Genomic DNA, 20,007 nt, shown 5'->3' with positions numbered 1-20,007 from the left:
CTGCATTCAGGACCTGAAATTACGTCACGGCTTGCTGTGATTGGTCGCGTCGCGGTCACATGGGCGGCACGCAACCAATCACAAGCCGTGACGTAATTTTAAAATGCGCGCGTTTCCTGCCTCCCGTGACGTCATGGCTTGTGATTGGTCGCGTCGCCCATGTGACCGCGACGCGACCAATCACAAGCCGGAACGTAATTTTAAAATCCTGAATGCCTAGAATTAGGCATTGAGGACCTGAAAATTACGTCATGGCTTGCTGTGATTGGTCGCGTCGCGCCCACATGGGCGGCACGCGACCAATCACAAGCCGTGACGTCACGGAAGGAAGTAAACGCGCGCATTTTAAGCAAAGAACGCTGCCGGTTCCTTCGGTGAGGTCCAGGCTGCGTCGGAGAGGTGAGTATAGCAATATTTTTTATTTTAATTCTTTATTTTACACATTAATGTTGTTTCGATACCGATACCACAAAAGTATCGGATCTCGGTATCGAAATTCCGATACCCGCAAGTATCGGCCGATACCCGATACTTGCGGTATCGGAATGCTCAACACTAGCGAGAACACATCATTGATGAAATGTTGGAACACTCTAGGTGCATTAGTCAACCCAAACGGCATCACCAAATTTTCAAAATGACCCTCAGGGGTATTAAAATCCATCTTCCACTCATCACCTTGACGGACTCTTATGAGGTTGTATGCCCCCCTGAGGTCAAGCTTGGTAAACCACTTAGCACCTGCCACCTGGTTGAACAAATCTGGAATCAGAGGCATAGGGTATGGATCACGAACCGTAATCTGGTTCAATTCCCTGAAATCCAAACACGGGCGTAATCCACCATCTTTCTTCTTCACGAAGAAGAACCCTGCTGCCACCGGCGAGGATGACGGCCTGATGTGCCCTTTGCTCAAGCTTTCAGCAATGTAATCTTTTAACGCTTGTCTCTCTGGACCAGAGATGTTAAACATCCTTGCTTTAGGCAATTTGGCCCCTGGTTTAAACCTGATAGAACAGTCATAAGGACGATGTGGCGGCAGCTCTGAACAACCCTTCTCAGAGAACACATCCACAAAATCCTGAAGTGACTCCGGAACGCTTGAAGTCACCGCAGCCACACATGTGGCCAGGCAATTCTCCTGGCAGAACTCGCTCCACCGAATTATGTCCTGAGTTTTCCAGTCAATTACCGGGTTGTGCATAGACAACCAAGGAAAACCCAAAACCACCTGAGCAGGAAGATTCCTGAGCACCTTACATGTAACCCGCTCGGAATGTAGAACTCCAATGTGGAGTTTCACCTCAGCCACAAATTCAGTAATCTCCCCCTGAGAGAGAGGAGCAGCATTGATGGTGACCACGCGGATAGGATGAGACAGTTTTTCAATCCTAAAACCTGCTGTGCGCGCCAACTCCTCTTCAATGAGATTTGTGGCTGAACCACTATCCACAAAAACAGTAATTGGCAGCTCACTGCCAGCAACAAAAACCTTAGCAGGGAGCATGCACTGAGAAACCACCATGGAGGATATACATAAGCTCAGACTGGTCTCCTCCACACCCTCTGAGCTTAGAAGTTTTCCGCCGTTGCGTTTTTCTTAGGCAGCAAAGGACAGATGTTAATAAAATGACCTGTTTTACCACAGTAAAAACAGGCTCCCTGCTTCCTGAGCTCAGGGACTGGACGCTTCACATGTGACACCCCTGCGATTTGCATAGGCTCCGTGGGCTCACCTGCAGCAACCTCACGTGAACCTAAACCTTCTCCCATAGGTGGTGTCTCATGCTCCCCCTGACGCAAACGGCGATCAATGCGGACAACCAGACTCATGGTGGAATCTAGAGAAGCAGGAGTCTCGTACATCAGAAGGGCTTTTTTAACCCTTCCAGAAATCCCATGTATAAACTGACTCCGCAATGCTGCATCATTCCATTGTGTATCGATCGCTGTCATGATCTCCATGGCCAGAGAACTAGCATAAGCCTCAATAGGAACAAGCTCTTGGAAGATGTAACTATACTGACCATGAACTAAACCTACCGCATCATCTAGAAGTAGCCAGGTAGCATGTCCTACTTTTTATCCCTATATGCCCAGCGCCGGCCGGAGAACTAAATAATGCTAGCAGAGGGAAATATAAGACCTGACTCACCTCTAGAGAAATGCCCAAAAAGGAGACAGAAGCCCCCCACATATATTGGCGGTGATATGAGATGAAACAACAAACGCAGCAGGAAAATAGTTTTAGCAAATTTGAGGTCCGCTTTCTAAATAGCAGAAGACAGAAAGCATACTTTCATGGTCAGTAGAAAACCCTAACAAAACACATCCAGAAATTACTTTAGGACTCTGGCATTAACTCATAATACCAGAGTGGCAATTCCTGATCAACAAGAGCTTTCCAGACACAGTAACGAAACTGCAGCTGTGAACTGGAACCAAAATACAAAAACAAAACATGGACGAATGTCCAACTTATCTAGTAGATGTCTGGGAGCAGGAACAAGCACAGAGAGGCTTCTGATAACATTGTTGACCGGCAAGCATCTAACAGAGAAGCCAGGTTATATAGCGACACCCAGATCTAATCAGAACAGGTGAACAGGGAAGATGATGTCACAAGTTCAATTCCACCAGTAGCCACCGGGGGAGCCCAGAATCCAAATTCACAACAGTACCCCCCCCTCAAGGAGGGGGCACCGAACCCTCACCAGAACCACCAGGGCGATCAGGATGGGCCCTATGAAAGGCACGAACCAGATCAGAGGCATGAACATCAGATGCAGTGACCCAAGAATTATCCTCCTGGCCGTATCCCTTCCACTTGACCAGATACTGGAGTCTCCGTCTGGAAACACGGGAGTCTAGGATTTTTTCCACAACGTACTCCAACTCACCCTCAACCAACACCGGAGCAGGAGGCTCAACGGAAGGCACAACCGGTGCCTCATACCTGCGCAATAACGACCGATGAAAAACGTTATGAATAGAAAAGGATGCAGGGAGGTCCAAACGGAAGGAAACAGGGTTAAGAATCTCCAATATTTTATACGGACCGATGAACCGAGGCTTAAACTTAGGAGATGAGACCCTCATAGGGACAAAACGAGAAGACAACCACACCAAATCTCCAACACAAAGCCGAGGACCAACACGACGGTGACGGTTGGCAAAAAGCTGAGTCTTCTCCTGGGACAACTTTAAATTGTCCATCACCTGCCCCCAGATATGATGCAATCTCTCCACCACCGCATCCACTCCAGGACAATCCGAGGATTCCATCTGACCGGAGGAAAATCGAGGGTGGAACCCCGAATTACAGAAAAACGGGGACACCAAAGTGGCAGAGCTGGCCCGATTATTGAGGGCGAACTCCGCCAATGGCAAAAAAGCAACCCAATCATCCTGGTCAGCAGACACAAAACACCTCAGATATGTCTCCAAGGTCTGATTAGTCCGCTCGGTCTGGCCATTAGTCTGAGGGTGAAAAGCAGACGAAAAAGACAAATCTATGCCCATCCTAGCACAGAATGCCCGCCAAAATCTAGACACAAATTGGGTTCCTCTGTCAGAAACGATATTCTCAGGAATACCATGCAAACGAACAACATTTTGAAAAAACAGGGGCACCAACTCGGAAGAAGAAGGCAATTTGGGCAGGGGAACCAAATGGACCATCTTAGAAAAACGGTCACACACCACCCAGATGACAGACATCTTCTGAGAAACAGGCAGATCTGAAATAAAATCCATCGAGATGTGTGTCCAAGGCCTCTTAGGAATAGGCAAGGGCAACAATAATCCACTAGCCCGAGAACAACAAGGCTTGGCCCGAGCACAAACGTCACAAGACTGCACAAAGCCTCGCACATCTCGTGACAGGGAAGGCCACCAGAAGGATCTTGCCACCAAATCCCTGGTACCAAAAATTCCAGGATGACCTGCCAATGCAGAAGAATGTACCTCAGAGATGACTCTACTGGTCCAATCATCAGGAACAAACAACCTATCAGGCGGACAACGATCCGGTCTATCCGCCTGAAACTCCTGCAAGGCCCGCCGCAGGTCTGGAGAAACGGCTGACAAGATAACTCCCTCCTTAAGAATACCTGTGGGGTCAGAGTTGCCGGGTGAATCAGGCTCAAAACTCCTAGAAAGGGCATCCGCCTTAACATTCTTAGAACCCGGTAGGTACGATACCACAAAATTAAACCGAGAGAAAAATAATGACCAGCGCGCCTGTCTAGGATTCAGGCGCCTGGCGGTCTCAAGATAGATCAAATTTTTGTGGTCAGTCAATACCACCACCTGATGTCTGGCCCCCTCGAGCCAATGGCGCCACTCCTCAAACGCCCACTTCATGGCCAAAAGCTCCCGATTCCCAACATCATAATTCCGCTCAGCGGGCGAAAATTTACGGGAAAAGAAGGCACAAGGCCTCATCACGGCGCAGTCAGAACTTTTCTGCGACAACACTGCCCCAGCCCCGATCTCAGAAGCGTCGACCTCAACCTGAAAAGGAAGAGTCACATCAGGCTGACGCAACACAGGGGCAGAAGAAAAACGGCGCTTAAGCTCCTGAAAGGCCTCCACAGCATCAGGGGACCAATTAGCAACATCAGCACCCTGTCTAGTCAAATCGGTCAATGGCTTAACGACATCCGAAAAACCAGAAATAAATCGACGATAAAAGTTGGCAAAGCCCAAAAATTTCTGAAGACTTTTAAGAGAAGAGGGCTGCGTCCAATCACAAATAGCTTGAACCTTGACAGGATCCATCTCAATGGAAGAGGGAGAAAAAATATATCCCAAAAAGGAAATTCTCTGAACCCCAAAAACGCACTTAGAACCCTTGACACACAGAGAATTAGACCGCAAAACCTGAAAAACCCTCTTAACTTGCCGGACATGAGAGTCCCAATCATCCGAAAAAATCAGAATATCATCCAGATACACTATCATAAATTTATCCAAAAAATCGCGGAAAATATCATGCATAAAGGACTGGAAGACTGAAGGGGCATTAGAAAGACCAAAAGGCATCACCAAATACTCAAAGTGGCCCTCGGGCGTATTAAATGCGGTTTTCCACTCATCCCCCTGCCTGATCCGCACCAAATTATACGCCCCACGGAGATCAATCTTAGAGAACCACTTGGCCCCCTTTATGCGAGCAAACAAATCAGTCAGCAACGGCAATGGGTATTGATATTTAACCGTGATTTTATTCAAAAGCCGATAATCAATACATGGTCTCAAAGAGCCGTCTTTTTTTGACACAAAGAAAAAACCGGCTCCTAAGGGAGATGACGATGGACGAATATGTCCCTTTTCCAAGGACTCCTTTATATATTCTCGCATAGCAGTATGTTCAGGCACAGACAGATTAAATAAACGACCCTTTGGGTATTTACTACCCGGAATTAAATCTATAGCACAATCGCACTCACGGTGCGGAGGTAGTGAACCCAGCTTGGGTTCTTCAAAGACGTCACGATAATCAGACAGGAACTCAGGGATTTCAGAGGGAATAGATGATGAAATGGACACCAAAGGTACGTCCCCATGAGTCCCCTTACATCCCCAGCTCAACACAGACATAGCTCTCCAGTCAAGGACTGGGTTGTGAGACTGCAGCCATGGCAATCCCAGCACCAAATCATCATGTAGATTATACAGCACCAGAAAACGAATAGTCTCCTGGTGATCCGGATTAATACACATAGTCACTTGTGTCCAGTATTGTGGTTTATTATTAGCCAATGGGGTGGAGTCAATCCCCTTCAGAGGAATAAGAGTCTCCAAAGGCTCTAAATCATACCCACAACGATTGGCAAAGGACCAATCCATAAGACTCAAAGCGGCGCCAGAGTCGATATAGGCGTCCGTAGTAATAGATGACAAAGAGCAAATCAGGGTCACAGACAAAATAAATTTAGACTGTAAAGTGCCAATGGGAACGGATTTATCAAGCTTTTTAGTACGCTTAAAGCATGCTGATATAACATGAGTAGAATCCCCACAATAGAAACACAACCCATTTTTCCGTCTAAAATTCTGCCGCTCGCTTCTGGACAGAATTCTATCACACTGCATGTTTTCTGGCGTCTTCTCAGTGGACACCGCCAGATGGTGCACTGGTTTGCGCTCCCGCAGACGCCTATCGATCTGAATGGCCATTGTCATGGACTCATTCAGACTTGCAGGCACAGGGAACCCCACCATAACATCCTTAATGGCATCAGAAAGACCCTCTCTGAAAGTAGCCGCCAAGGCACACTCATTCCACTGAGTAAGCACAGACCATTTACGGAATTTTTGGCAGTAAATTTCAGCTTCATCTTGCCCCTGCGATAGGGACATCAAAGTTTTTTCTGCCTGAAGTTCCAAATGAGGTTCCTCATACAGCAAGCCCAAGGCCAGAAAAAACGCATCCACATTGCGCAACGCAGGATCCCCTGGTGCCAATGCAAAAGCCCAATCTTGAGGGTCGCCGCGGAGCAAGGAAATCACAATCCCAACCTGCTGTGCAGGGTCTCCAGCAGAACGAGATTTCAGGGACAAAAATAACTTACAATTATTTCTAAAATTCTGAAAGCTAGATCTATTCCCTGAGAAGAATTCCGGCAAAGGAATTCTCGGCTCTGATACCGGAGCATGAACAACAAAATCTTGCAAACTTTGTACTTTCGTGGCGAGATTATTCAAACCTGCAGTTACACTCTGTAGATCCATTATAGACAGGTGAACATAGAGCCATTCAAAGATTAGAAGGAGAGAGAAAAAAAAGAAAGACTGCAGCATAGACAGACTGGCAAGTGATCCAATTAAGAGCACACTAACTACTAGAGAAAAAAAAAAAAAAAAAAAAAAAAAAAATTTTCAGCAGACTTCTTATTTCTCTCCTTTCTCAGCCAAGGATTTTAACCCTTTAGTGGGCCGGTCAAACTGTCATGATCTCCATGGCCAGAGAACTAGCATAAGCCTCAATAGGAACAAGCTCTTGGAAGATGTAACTATACTGACCATGAACTAAACCTACCGCATCATCTAGAAGTAGCCAGGTAGCATGTCCTACTTTTTATCCCTATATGCCCAGCGCCGGCCGGAGAACTAAATAATGCTAGCAGAGGGAAATATAAGACCTGACTCACCTCTAGAGAAATGCCCAAAAAGGAGACAGAAGCCCCCCACATATATTGGCGGTGATATGAGATGAAACAACAAACGCAGCAGGAAAATAGTTTTAGCAAATTTGAGGTCCGCTTTCTAAATAGCAGAAGACAGAAAGCATACTTTCATGGTCAGTAGAAAACCCTAACAAAACACATCCAGAAATTACTTTAGGACTCTGGCATTAACTCATAATACCAGAGTGGCAATTCCTGATCAACAAGAGCTTTCCAGACACAGTAACGAAACTGCAGCTGTGAACTGGAACCAAAATACAAAAACAAAACATGGACGAATGTCCAACTTATCTAGTAGATGTCTGGGAGCAGGAACAAGCACAGAGAGGCTTCTGATAACATTGTTGACCGGCAAGCATCTAACAGAGAAGCCAGGTTATATAGCGACACCCAGATCTAATCAGAACAGGTGAACAGGGAAGATGATGTCACAAGTTCAATTCCACCAGTAGCCACCGGGGGAGCCCAGAATCCAAATTCACAACAGATCGCCCAGCGACGAAAATCAGAACAGTAATCCTCTGCAACTCGCTCCCCCTGGCGAATAGAGCATATCTTAGATTCTGCTAGAGCCATTTTGTCAGGTTCATCGTAGATTTTCCCAAGACAGGAAAAAAAACTCTCCACAGAGTCAAATGCAGCAGAATCAGATGGCAAAGAAAACGCCCATGCTTGGGGATCCCCACTCAACAATGACAACACCAGGCCCACACGCTGATCCTCATTACCTGAAGATATCGGGCGCATACGGAAATATAGTTTGCAAGCTTCACGAAAAGAAACAAATTTACTGCGTTCCCCAGCAAATTTTTCAGGCAAAGGAAATTTAGGCTCAGCAACTCTTCCTGTCGATCCAGCTTGCACATTAGACACTGCTAGTCCCTGTTGCTGTACTGCCCCCCTTAACTCCGTGACCTGTAGGGACAGCGCCTCCAACTGGCGGGTTATGGAAGACATGGGATCCATGACAAAACACACAAAAAAAGAAACCCCTTTTTTTTTTTTTTTTTTGTGTTGTTGGGCCGATTAGAATGTCAGGGAGAGACTAGGTGAGCGAGAGCTAATAACCCAGGCCCCTGCAGTTTCCCTCAGACTAGGGAAATCCTGACTGACCCTCTACCTGGAGTTTACACTGAAGGTGTGCATGTCCAGGCCTCGAACCTCACCCTGTCTCCTGAGCTCAGCCCTAGGCTGAAACCTCCGCCCACCACCCAGTGAAGATGTTATTCCCCAATACCCACAGTTAGCACAGACAAGGATAAAGGAAAATATACACCACACAGCAGTCACTCAGGAATACACAATAAATGTGCAGGGCAAAATAAATACAAATATAGGAAGGAGTAAATAAGACAAAGGAAAATACACCACCAGCAACGAATCTCCAACCACCAGCTCTCCTCACCAGACCGAGATAACAACGCACAGGACAGAAGCTATAATCGGCGACGCCCAAAGATCAGGAGAACTATTTAAAGGCAGTGGGCATGGCCCAGCTTCCAATCCAAGGATTAGGTAAATTAACCCCGGAACAGCTAGATAAAATCTAGCAGACCCCAATGAGCAAATAGTGATCAAAAGCGGAATTACCGCTGTCTGTCGGACGACCTGGTCTGAACAGCATCCTACATGACACCTGAGTGGGAAGAGAATTACCACATCAGAGACAGCTGGAAATAAAGGCCTGTGTGTAAAGAACTGTCATTCGGCAACTGAAAGAATAAGCCACAAGAGCGTGCAAAGTGCCAGAGAAAAACTTCTGTGAGACGGGGCAGTGAACAGTGCCGTAAATGTGTGCTGCACTACATTGTGAAGAAAACAGATATAATGATTGAGTGAAGGAAGTACTGCTGAGGTGTTTGCTATCAATATGTCACAGTTCTGGGTAAAGTGTCACCAGCGTTAGCTCATAAATGTATACTGACCGTCTACCTCTATTTAAGCTACTTATATCTTAAAGGGAATTTGTAACCATTACCCCACTTACCTCTGCAGCCAATTTCTATTTTTACATTTACATTTTCCCCCCACCTTCTTCTGTGTGCCATAACTTTTAATTGACGGAGCCATTTTTTTTTTCTCCAGCAAAATGGCGGTGACGGCACTTGCGCAGTAGCATTTATCGGAACGCGATAGATGCTACTGGGCAGGCACCATTTTGATGAAGATAATTTTTTTTTCCCTCACAATACTATATGTCTAAATCATAAATACATACATGCATACTAGCTATTGTAACCACACAATATTATTGTAATGACACCGCCTAGGGGGCGCTATCAGGGGGTCACGTGAACGAGCACAGGGAACGCAGGGACAAGGCACGCTGTGCACAAGGACCTGAGACTAAGCAATGAGCAGGGCACAGGACCTGGCACTGAGCAGTCACGTGACCAGGAGGTGGAGCCACCACACGTGAGTGCAGGGAAGGCAACTGAATGCACAGAGTGCAAGGCAAAGACAGTATACGTGGTCAAGGAAAGCCCTAGTACCTAGGGATAAGACAAATAGTAAACAGAGACAAGCCAAGGGGGTCAGATAACCAGGAGAGACAGGGCAGTACAAAGCAGAATACAGAGGCGAGAGTCGGGTCATACACAGCAAGACACACAAGCACAGAGGTACAACAATTACGGAAGTAATCTGGGTCAGCAACAACTAGCCAAGTAAATGGGAGTATCACCGACACCAAACCCAGGAACTGCCAACATTAAATAGCCGCCCCAGAGGCAAAGAGAGGTAAACTAAAGTTAACCCTTACCTGACCTGGATGGAAGCGGAACCATCTCGTCCATGGTCATGACAATTATATTCAGTATGTAAAATAGGGGGCATGGCACTGAAGGATAAGTGACCTGTCATAAGCCATACAGATGAAAATGTAAGCAGAGCACCACATAAAGCCCCCACCCACAGCCCCGCCCCAGAGCACGAGCATATCATTAACTGAAAACTACAAATAAAGATTAAACAACAACCACAAGACAGATTCCATCAACCAAGGTATCATTGTAATCAGTATAAAGGCGCTGACCTGACAGCGTCTGAAGGTTACTGTGCACAATCCTGCTGACAGGTTCACTTTAAGTTTTTCATGGAGTAAAACCCACTTGAACTGTTGTTAGTGTCTGTCTGCATTACTTTCACCATAATTTTAATGGGGAAATCACTTTATCCTAAGAGGGCCAAATGCATATAATTTATACTATATAAAAGGATACACTACCTGAATCGCCCCTTGCAGGCTTGTTCTGGAGGACCTCATACGCTCACATCAAAAGGCAATCGGCAGACTTCCATCCATTGCCATGTCATGATCCTGTCCTGGAGGGACTTTGGGACTTTTTTAGAGAGCCTACTCTCTGTGAAACCTTTTAAGTACCACAGTCATTATTGATTGTGGCATCTACGGGGTTAAGAGGCTACTGAATGGAGTTAGTTCTGATCTTGGTCATGTCAGCAGGATGTCAGCAGTATGTTATGGACTAATTTGCAGTATTTTATTCCAACTATTGGAAGCAGTACACTCTAACAATTTGGCCTTTGGACCTGAAAAGGTTATGCACCCATGTATAATATGAATGCAGAATTGCAAAATGTTGAGATGCAAGAATATGTGTATTTTTTAGTAGCTCATTTCTTAACTACTATGTATATTACCAATAAAAGGAACAGTTTTTTGTGATTATTGTATCTAGGCTGCAGTTGAGAAAGACAGAGGCAAACATTTACCAAGCCTAACAGTGACATCTTCAGGCACCCGAGGAAAGTTCAATAAGAGCAATGATGCATTTATTAAATTGTCTGCATCTTATCTTATGCTCTTATCTCCATTTAGCTTATGCTCTAATCTTCATTTATCTTATGCTCCTACCTGCATTTTGCTTCTTTTTGCAGCCCCCTAGCACAGACTGTGACCATTTTACAGCCATTTTAAAGCCCTGAAGTTCGTGTCCCCATTGACTTCTATTTGGTTCGGTTCAAATTAGAGGTCAAGACCCAATCCAAACTTTTTACTGTATGTTCATCCAACCCAGCGAACCCAAACATACATGGGTTTGCTCATCTCTAATCAGAAGGCAGAAAGATATTGATGCCTAATTATACAAGTTCAGTGACTTTTGTTGTATTAAGTGTTAAATTTTTGGCTCATGACATGATGATTTTTTGTATGCTAGATTAGGAAATGCTACATTTGTAGTATATCACAAGAGAAAGCATTTTTACTACAAGTCCTGACTATATGAAACACTAAAGAGTCCACTTTACTTATAAAAAGGAATGTACCGGAGGAAAGAGTTATGGACTCAGCTGCTAAAGTGGATTCTCTAACCCATTGGTCTGGGTAAGCAGCATGAACTGGAGGTGACAGGGCAGCGGTGTTGATGGAAGACACGTGGATCAGCAATGATCAGGACAGCAGGGTATGCAAAACGGCAGGCAAAAAAAGCAGAGCAGGGAGCACAGATGAAGCAGAGCCAGAAGCAGTATATGAAAATAGTATCTTCCAACAGGGGAGCAGTTGATCACAGGACTGCAGTCTGATATTCTACAGAGGGAAATGGTTAAACACAGGAGTAACCAATAAGTAAATGCTGACTGGTATCTTCCAGCAGGACAATGGTTAATCACGGCATTGTATTATAGAATTAAATTGGACGTACTCGAGTGACGCTCTCGGTGGTGCAGGCTCTGGCCAACCACAGAGGTAAGTGTGCCTAAGGCCGGCGTCACACTTGGCGTAAGACAATACGCCACGTATTATACGTCCGTACTATGGCCGTAATACGGAGAAATGTTCCCAAAATAGTGATCCGTAGTCAGGGTGTGTCAGCGTATTTTGCGCATGGCATCCTCCGTATGTAATCCGTATGGCATCCGTACTGCGAGATTTTCGCGCAGGCTTGCAAAACCGACATCTAATGGATTTATGTGCTCAAATGTTCATTAAAACATATATACAGTATATATATATATGTCATTGAGACACATATATACACTCACCGGCCACTTTATTAGGTACACCTGTCCAACTTCTTGTTAACACTTAATTTCTAATCAGCCAATCACATGGCGGCAACTCAGTGCATTTAGGCATGTAGACATGGTCAAGACAATCTCCTGCAGTTCAAACCGAGCATTAGTATGGGGAAGAAAGGTGATTTGAGTGCCTTTGAACGTGGCATGGTTGTTGGTGCCAGAAGGGCTGGTCTGAGTATTTCAGAAACTGCTGATCTACTGGGATTTTCACGCACAACCATCTCTAGAGTTTACAGAGAATGGTCCGAAAAAGAAAAAAAATCCAGTGAGCGGCAGTTCTGTGGGCGGAAATGCCTTGTTGATGCCAGAGGTCAGAGGAGAATGGGCAGACTGGTTCGAGCTGATAGAAAGGCAACAGTGACTCAAATTGCCACCCGTTACAACCAAGGTAGGCCTAAGAGCATCTCTGAACGCACAGTGCGTCGATCTTTGAGACAGATGGGCTACAGCAGCAGAAGACCACACCGGGTACCACTCCTTTCAGCTAAGAACAGGAAACTGAGGCTACAATTTGTACAAGCTCATCGAAATTGGACAGTAGAAGATTGGAAAAACGTTGCTTGGTCTGATGAGTCTCGATTTCTGCTGCGACATTCGGATGGTAGGGTCAGAATTTGGCGTAAACAACATGAAAGCATGGATCCATCCTGCCTTGTATGGAGCATCTTTGGGATGTGCAGCCGACAAATCTGCGGCAACTGTGTGATGCCATCATGTCAATATGGACCAAAATCTCTGAGGAATGCTTCCAGCACCTTGTTGAATCTATGCCACAAAGAATTGAGGCAGTTCTGAAGGCAAAAGGGGGTCCAACCCGATACTAGCATGGTGTACCTAATAAAGTGGCCGGTGAGTGTATATTCTGTATTTAGATTTCATTCAGCGCGATATCTGTGAACAGTGTTATGATCCCAGTGGTAGAGGATCTCTGATATTCCGGCAAGATAGCAAAAACATAAATACTGCTCTAGGGAGGTGGAAACTGGGCTAACCGCATACCTGATCCTAACACACACAACTAGAAGCAGCCGGTGAACGTGCCTACGTTGGTTCTAGACGTCTCGAGCCAGCCGGAGAACTGACTACCCCTAGAGGGAAAATAAGACCTCACTTGCCTCCAGAGAAATTGAACCCCAAAGATATAGAAAGCCCCCAACAAATAATAACGGTGAGGCAAGAGGAAAACACAAACGCAGAGATGAACCAGATTCAGCAAAGTGAGGCCCACTAGTCTAGATAGACAGAAAATAGATAGTGGACTATGCGGTCAGCAGAAAACCCTACAAAAACATCCACGCTGAACATTCAAGAACCCCCACACCGACTGACGGTGCGGAGGGAGAATATCAGCCCCCTAGAGCTTCCAGCGAGCCAGAAAATCAAATATTAAGCAAGCTGGACAAAGACACTGAAAAATGCAAACGATCCAAATTATACAAAACCGACTTAGATTTTCTTGCATGAGACAGACTGAAAGGAATCCGGAGGAGACCATATAGGTCTGGATACAACGATGCCAGGCAAGAGACTGAGTCCGGAGGAGACTTAAATAGGGAACACCCGCTGCTTAACGACACAGCTGGAGCTCAGGCCTGCAACAAGACATGCCTAACACAATACCGTTAGTGACCACCAGAGGGAGCCCAGAAACACAGTTCACAACAGTACCCCCCCCTTGAGGAGGGGTCACCGAACCCTCACCAAGACCCCCAGGGCGATCAGGATGAGCAGCGTGAAAGGCATGAACCAAATCAGCCGCATGAACATCAGAGGCGACAACCCAGGAATTATCCTCCTGACCATAGCCTTTCCACTTAACTAAATACTGGAGTTTCCGTCTAGAGATACGAGAATCCAGAATCTTCTCCACCACGTACTCCAACTCGCCCTCAACCAAAACCGGGGCAGGAGGCTCAACAGCAGGAACCATAGGCACCACGTACCGCCGCAACAAGGACCTATGGAACACATTATGAATAGCAAATGATGCTGGAAGGTCCAAGCGAAAAGACACCGGGTTAAGGATTTCCAAAATCTTATAAGGACCGATAAAGCGAGGCTTGAACTTAGGAGAGGAGACTTTCAAAGGAACATGCCGAGAAGACAACCAAACCAAATCCCCAACACGAAGTCGGGGACCCACACCGCGGCGGCGGTTGGCAAAACGCTGGGCCTTGTCTTGTGACAATTTCAAATTGTCCACCACATGGTTCCAAATCCGCTGCAAGCTATCCACCACAGAATCAACCCCAGGACAGTCAGAAGGTTCAACCTGGCCCGAGGAGAAACGAGGATGAAAACCAGAGTTGCAGAAAAAGGGTGAAACCAAAGTGGCAGAACTAGCCCGATTATTAAGGGCAAACTCGGCCAGTGGCAAAAAGGTAACCCAGTCGTCCTGATCAGCAGAAACAAAACATCTCAAATAAGTCTCCAACGTCTGATTAGTTCGCTCGGTCTGGCCATTAATCTGAGGATGAAAAGCCGACAAAAAAGACAAATCAATACCCATCTTAGCACAAAAGGATCGCCAGAATCTGGACACAAACTGGGATCCTCTGTCAGACACAATATTCTCAGGGATGCCGTGCAAACGAACCACATTCTGAAAGAACAAAGGGACCAAATCAGAGGAGGAAGGCAACTTAGGCAAGGGCACCAAATGGACCATTTTAGAAAAACGATCGCACACCACCCAGATGACAGACATCTTCCGAGATACCGGAAGATCCGAAATGAAATCCATGGAAATGTGTGTCCAAGGCCTCTTCGGGATAGGCAAGGGCAAAAGCAACCCGCTGGCACGAGAACAGCAAGGCTTAGCCCGAGCACAAATCCCACAGGACTGCACAAAAGAACGCACATCCCGCGACAAGGAAGGCCACCAAAAGGACCTAGCCACCAAATCTCTGGTACCGAAAATCCCAGGATGTCCCGCCAACACTGAAGAATGAACCTCAGAAATAACTCTGCTGGTCCATCTGTCAGGGACAAACAGTCTCTCTGGTGGGCAACGATCAGGCCTATCAGCCTGAAATTTCTGCAGCACTCGTCGCAAATCTGGGGAAATGGCAGACAAAATCACTCCCTCTCTGAGAATACCAGCTGGCTCCGAGACTCCCGGAGAGTTAGGCACAAAACTCCTAGAAAATGCATCAGCCTTCACGTTCTTCGAACCAGGCAGGTACGAGACCACAAAGTCAAAACGGGCGAAAAACAACGACCAACGAGCCTGTCTAGGATTCAGGCGCTTGGCAGACTCGAGGTAAATCAGATTTTTATGATCAGTCAAGACCACCACACGATGTCTAGCTCCCTCGAGCCAATGTCGCCACTCCTCAAATGCCCACTTCATAGCCAACAACTCCCGATTACCAACATCATAGTTCCGCTCAGCAGGCGAAAATTTTCTTGAAAAGAAGGCGCATGGCTTCATCACGGAGCCATCAGAACTTTTTTGCGACAAAACAGCCCCTGCACCAATCTCAGAAGCATCAACTTCAACCTGGAAGGGAAGAGAGACATCCGGCTGGCGCAAGACTGGCGCAGAAGTAAACCGACGCTTCAGCTGCCGAAAGGCCTCCACGGCCGCAGGAGACCAATTAGCAACATCAGAACCCTTCTTGGTCATATCCGTCAAAGGTTTAACCACGCTGGAAAAATTAGCGATAAAACGACGGTAAAAATTAGCAAAGCCCAAGAACTTCTGCAGGCTCTTAACAGACGTGGGCTGAGTCCAGTCATGAATGGCACGGACCTTGACTGGGTCCATCTCCACAGTAGATGGGGAAAAAATAAAACCCAAAAAAGAAACCTTCTGTACCCCAAAGATACGTTTTGAGCCCTTCACAAATAGAGCATTCTCCCGCAGAACCTGAAACACCATCCTGACCTGGTTCACATGGGACTCCCAATCATCAGAAAAAAACAAAATATCATCCAGATAAATAATCATAAATTTATCCAGATATTTCCGGAAGATGTCATGCATGAAGGACTGAAACACAGAAGGGGCATTCGATAATCCAAAAGGCATCACCAGGTACTCAAAATGACCCTCGGGTGTATTAAATGCCGTTTTCCATTCATCTCCCTGTTTTATGCGCACAAGGTTATACGCACCACGAAGATCTATCTTGGTGAACCAACTGGATCCCTTAATCCGAGCAAACAAATCAGACAACAATGGCAAAGGATACTGAAATTTAACCGTGATCTTATTCAGAAGACGATAATCTATACAAGGTCTCAAAGACCCGTCTTTCTTGCCCACAAAAAAGAATCCTGCACCAAGAGGAGAAGAGGATGGGCGAATATGTCCCTTCTCCAAAGACTCCTTTATATAACTCCGCATCGCGGCATGCTCTGGCACAGATAAATTAAAGAGTCGTCCCTTAGGAAACTTACTACCAGGAATCAAATCTATAGCACAATCACAGTCCCTATGAGGAGGAAGGGCACTGGACCTGGCCTCATTAAATACATCCTGAAAGTCTGACAAAAACTCAGGGATCTCAGAAGGAGTAGAAGAAGCAATAGACACCAATGGAGAATCGCCATGAATCCCCTGACACCCCCAACTAGACACAGTCATAGCTTTCCAATCTAAAACTGGATTATGGGCCTGTAACCATGGCAGACCCAAAACGACAACATCATGCATTTTATGCAGTACCAGAAAACGAATCACCTCCTGATGTACAGGAGTCATGCACATGGTCACTTGCGTCCAATACTGAGGTTTATTCTCTGCCAATGGCGTAGAATCAATTCCTCTAAGAGGAATAGGATTTTCCAAAGGCTTCAGGACAAAACCGCAGCGCTTGGCAAACGACAAATCCATCAGACTTAAAGCAGCACCAGAATCCACAAAAGCCATAACTGAGTAAGAAGATAATGAACAAATTAAAGTCACAGACAAAATAAACTTAGGCTGAAAAGTACCAATGGCGACAGGATTAACAATTTTTTTTAAGCGTTTAGAGCATGCTGAGATAACATGTGTTGAATCACCACAGTAGAAACACAACCCATTTTGACGTCTATGATTTTGTCGCTCGACTCTGGTCAGAATTCTGTCACATTGCATAGAATCAGGTGACCGTTCAGACAGCACCGCCGAAGGATTAACAAATTTGCGCTCCCGCAAACGTCGCTCAATTTGAATGGCCAGAGCCATTGAATCATTCAGACCTGTAGGGATAGGAAACCCCACCATCACATCTTTAATGGCTTCAGAAAGACCATTTCTGAAATTTGCGGCCAGTGCACACTCATTCCAATGAGTAAGCACGGACCATTTCCGAAATTTTTGACAATATACCTCAGCTTCGCCCTGACCCTGAGAGATAGCCAGCAACATCTTTTCAGCCTGATTTTCAAGATTAGGCTCCTCATAAAGCAAACCAAGTGCCAGGAAAAACGCATCAACATTCACCAATGCAGGATCTCCTGGCGCCAGAGAGAAGGCCCAATCTTGAGGGTCGCCGCGCAAGAAGGAAATAACAATCTTAACTTGCTGAGCGGAATCACCAGAGGAACGAGGTTTCAGAGACAGAAACAATTTGCAATTATTCCTAAAATTCAGGAACTTAGATCTATCTCCAAAAAACGGCTCAGGAATAGGTATTTTTGGTTCAGACATAGGGCTATGGATAACAAAATCCTGAATGCTTTGCACCCTAGCAGCAAGCTGATCCACACTAGAAGTCAGAGTCTGGACATTCATATCTGCAGCAGAGTTCCAGCCACTCAGAGAAAAAGGGGATGGAAGAAGCTAGGCAAACTGCAGCAACAACAAAAAAAAAAACAAAAAAAAAAACTCAGAACTTCTTTTTAATCCCGCTTCTGCGATGCAATAAACATTTTCTTTCGGCCTGGCATACTGTTATGATCCCAGTGGTAGAGGATCTCTGATATTCCGGCAAGATAGCAAAAACATAAATACTGCTCTAGGGAGGTGGAAACTGGGCTAACTGCATACCTGATCCTAACACACACAACTAGAAGCAGCCGGTGAACGTGCCTACGTTGGTTCTAGACGTCTCGAGCCAGCCGGAGAACTGACTACCCCTAGAGGGAAAATAAGACCTTACTTGCCTCCAGAGAAATTGAACCCCAAAGATATAGAAAGCCCCCAACAAATAATAACGGTGAGGCAAGAGGAAAACTGTTGTGGATTCTGTTTGTGGGCTCCCTCTGGTGGTTACTGCTGGTACTGGGTGACTTTGGTGGGTTGCGGCCTTTGGTTTCCACCTGTCCATCAGTGGCTGGGTGTTTCCTATTTTACCTGGCCTTTCTGTCATTCCCTTGCCGGCTATCAACGTATTCAGATGTGCTCTGTTTGGTTCCTGCCTACCTGCTCCCAGATCTTTCAGGATAAGCTAAGTGCTGATTTTCAGTTGTTTGGTTTTTTGTCCAGCTTGCTTATTATGTCTCTATGCTAGCTGGTAGCTCTAGTGGACTGAGGTTCTCCCCATGTGCCATGAGTTGGCACATGGGTTCTTGTAATCTCAGGATGGTTTTTTGATTAGGGTTTTTTGCTGACCGCTCAGACCCCTTTTGTATCGTTCTGCTTTCTAGTTTACAGCGGGCCTCAATTTGCTGAACCTATATATATCATCTGTATGTGTGTGCCTTCCTCTCATTTCACCGTCAATACATGTGGGGGGCAACTATACCTTTTGGGGTTCATTCCTCTGGAGGCAAGTGAGGTCTTATTTTCTCTGCAGTACTAGTTAGCTCTTAGGCTGGTGCGTGGCGTCTAGAACCAACGTAGGCACGCTCCCTGGCTATCTCTAGTTGCGTTTGTCAGGCGTAGGGCAGCGGTCAGCCCAGGTTCCATCACCCTAGAGCTCGTCCGATATTTTGTATTACTTTGCTTGTCCCTTGCTATCCCTAGCCATTGGGATTCATGACAGTATAGCCGGCCCACAAAGTGTTAATTGTTTGGGCTGAAGCAGGAGAAAAAGAAGTGTTTAAGGGAAATTTTTTTTTTTTTTTTTTCCTTCAGAGTTTTGCTGCCTAGCCCTTAATTGCTGTCTAGCTGCTTCTTACCTCCTCTTAACCCTTGAATGGCTCTGATATTAGCTGTTTAACATGGATGTCCAGAGTTTGGCTTCCAGCCTGAGTAATCTCGCGGCAAAAGTTCAAAACATACAGGATTTTGTTGTTCACACTCCCATGTCTGAACCTAGAATTCCTATTCCAGAGTTCTTTTCTGGAGATAGATCTACCTTCCTGAATTTCAGGAACAATTGTAAATTGTTTCTTTCTTTAAAATCTCGCTCCTCTGGAGGCCCTGCTCAACAGGTCAAGATTGTAATATCTTTCCTGCGGGGCGACCCTCAGAGTTGGGCATTTGCATTGGCACCAGGGGATCCTGCATTGCTCAATGTAGATGCGTTTTTTCTGGCATTGGGATTGCTCTATGAGGAACCCAACCTGGAGATTCAGGCTGAAAAGGCTTTATTAGCCCTCTCTCAGGGGCATGATGAAGCGGAAATATATTGTCAAAAATTTCGGAAATGGTCGGTGCTTACTCAGTGGAATGAGTGCGCCCTGGCTGCTAACTTCGGAAATGGTCTTTCCGAGGCCATTAAGGATATTATGGTGGGGTTCCCTGCGCCTACAGGTCTGAATGAGTCGATGTCTATGGCCATTCAGATTGATCGGCGTTTACGGGAGCACAAACCCGTGCACCAGTTGGCGGTGTCTTCTGAACAGGCACCTGAGACTATGCAATGTGATAGAATTCAGTCCAGAAGTGAACGGCAAA

This window comes from Ranitomeya variabilis, chromosome 2 (assembly GCF_051348905.1).
Source record: "Ranitomeya variabilis isolate aRanVar5 chromosome 2, aRanVar5.hap1, whole genome shotgun sequence".
Taxonomy (NCBI): domain Eukaryota; kingdom Metazoa; phylum Chordata; class Amphibia; order Anura; family Dendrobatidae; genus Ranitomeya; species Ranitomeya variabilis.
The sequence above is the reverse complement of the archived record's forward strand: the minus strand, read 5'-3'. Positions refer to the sequence as shown.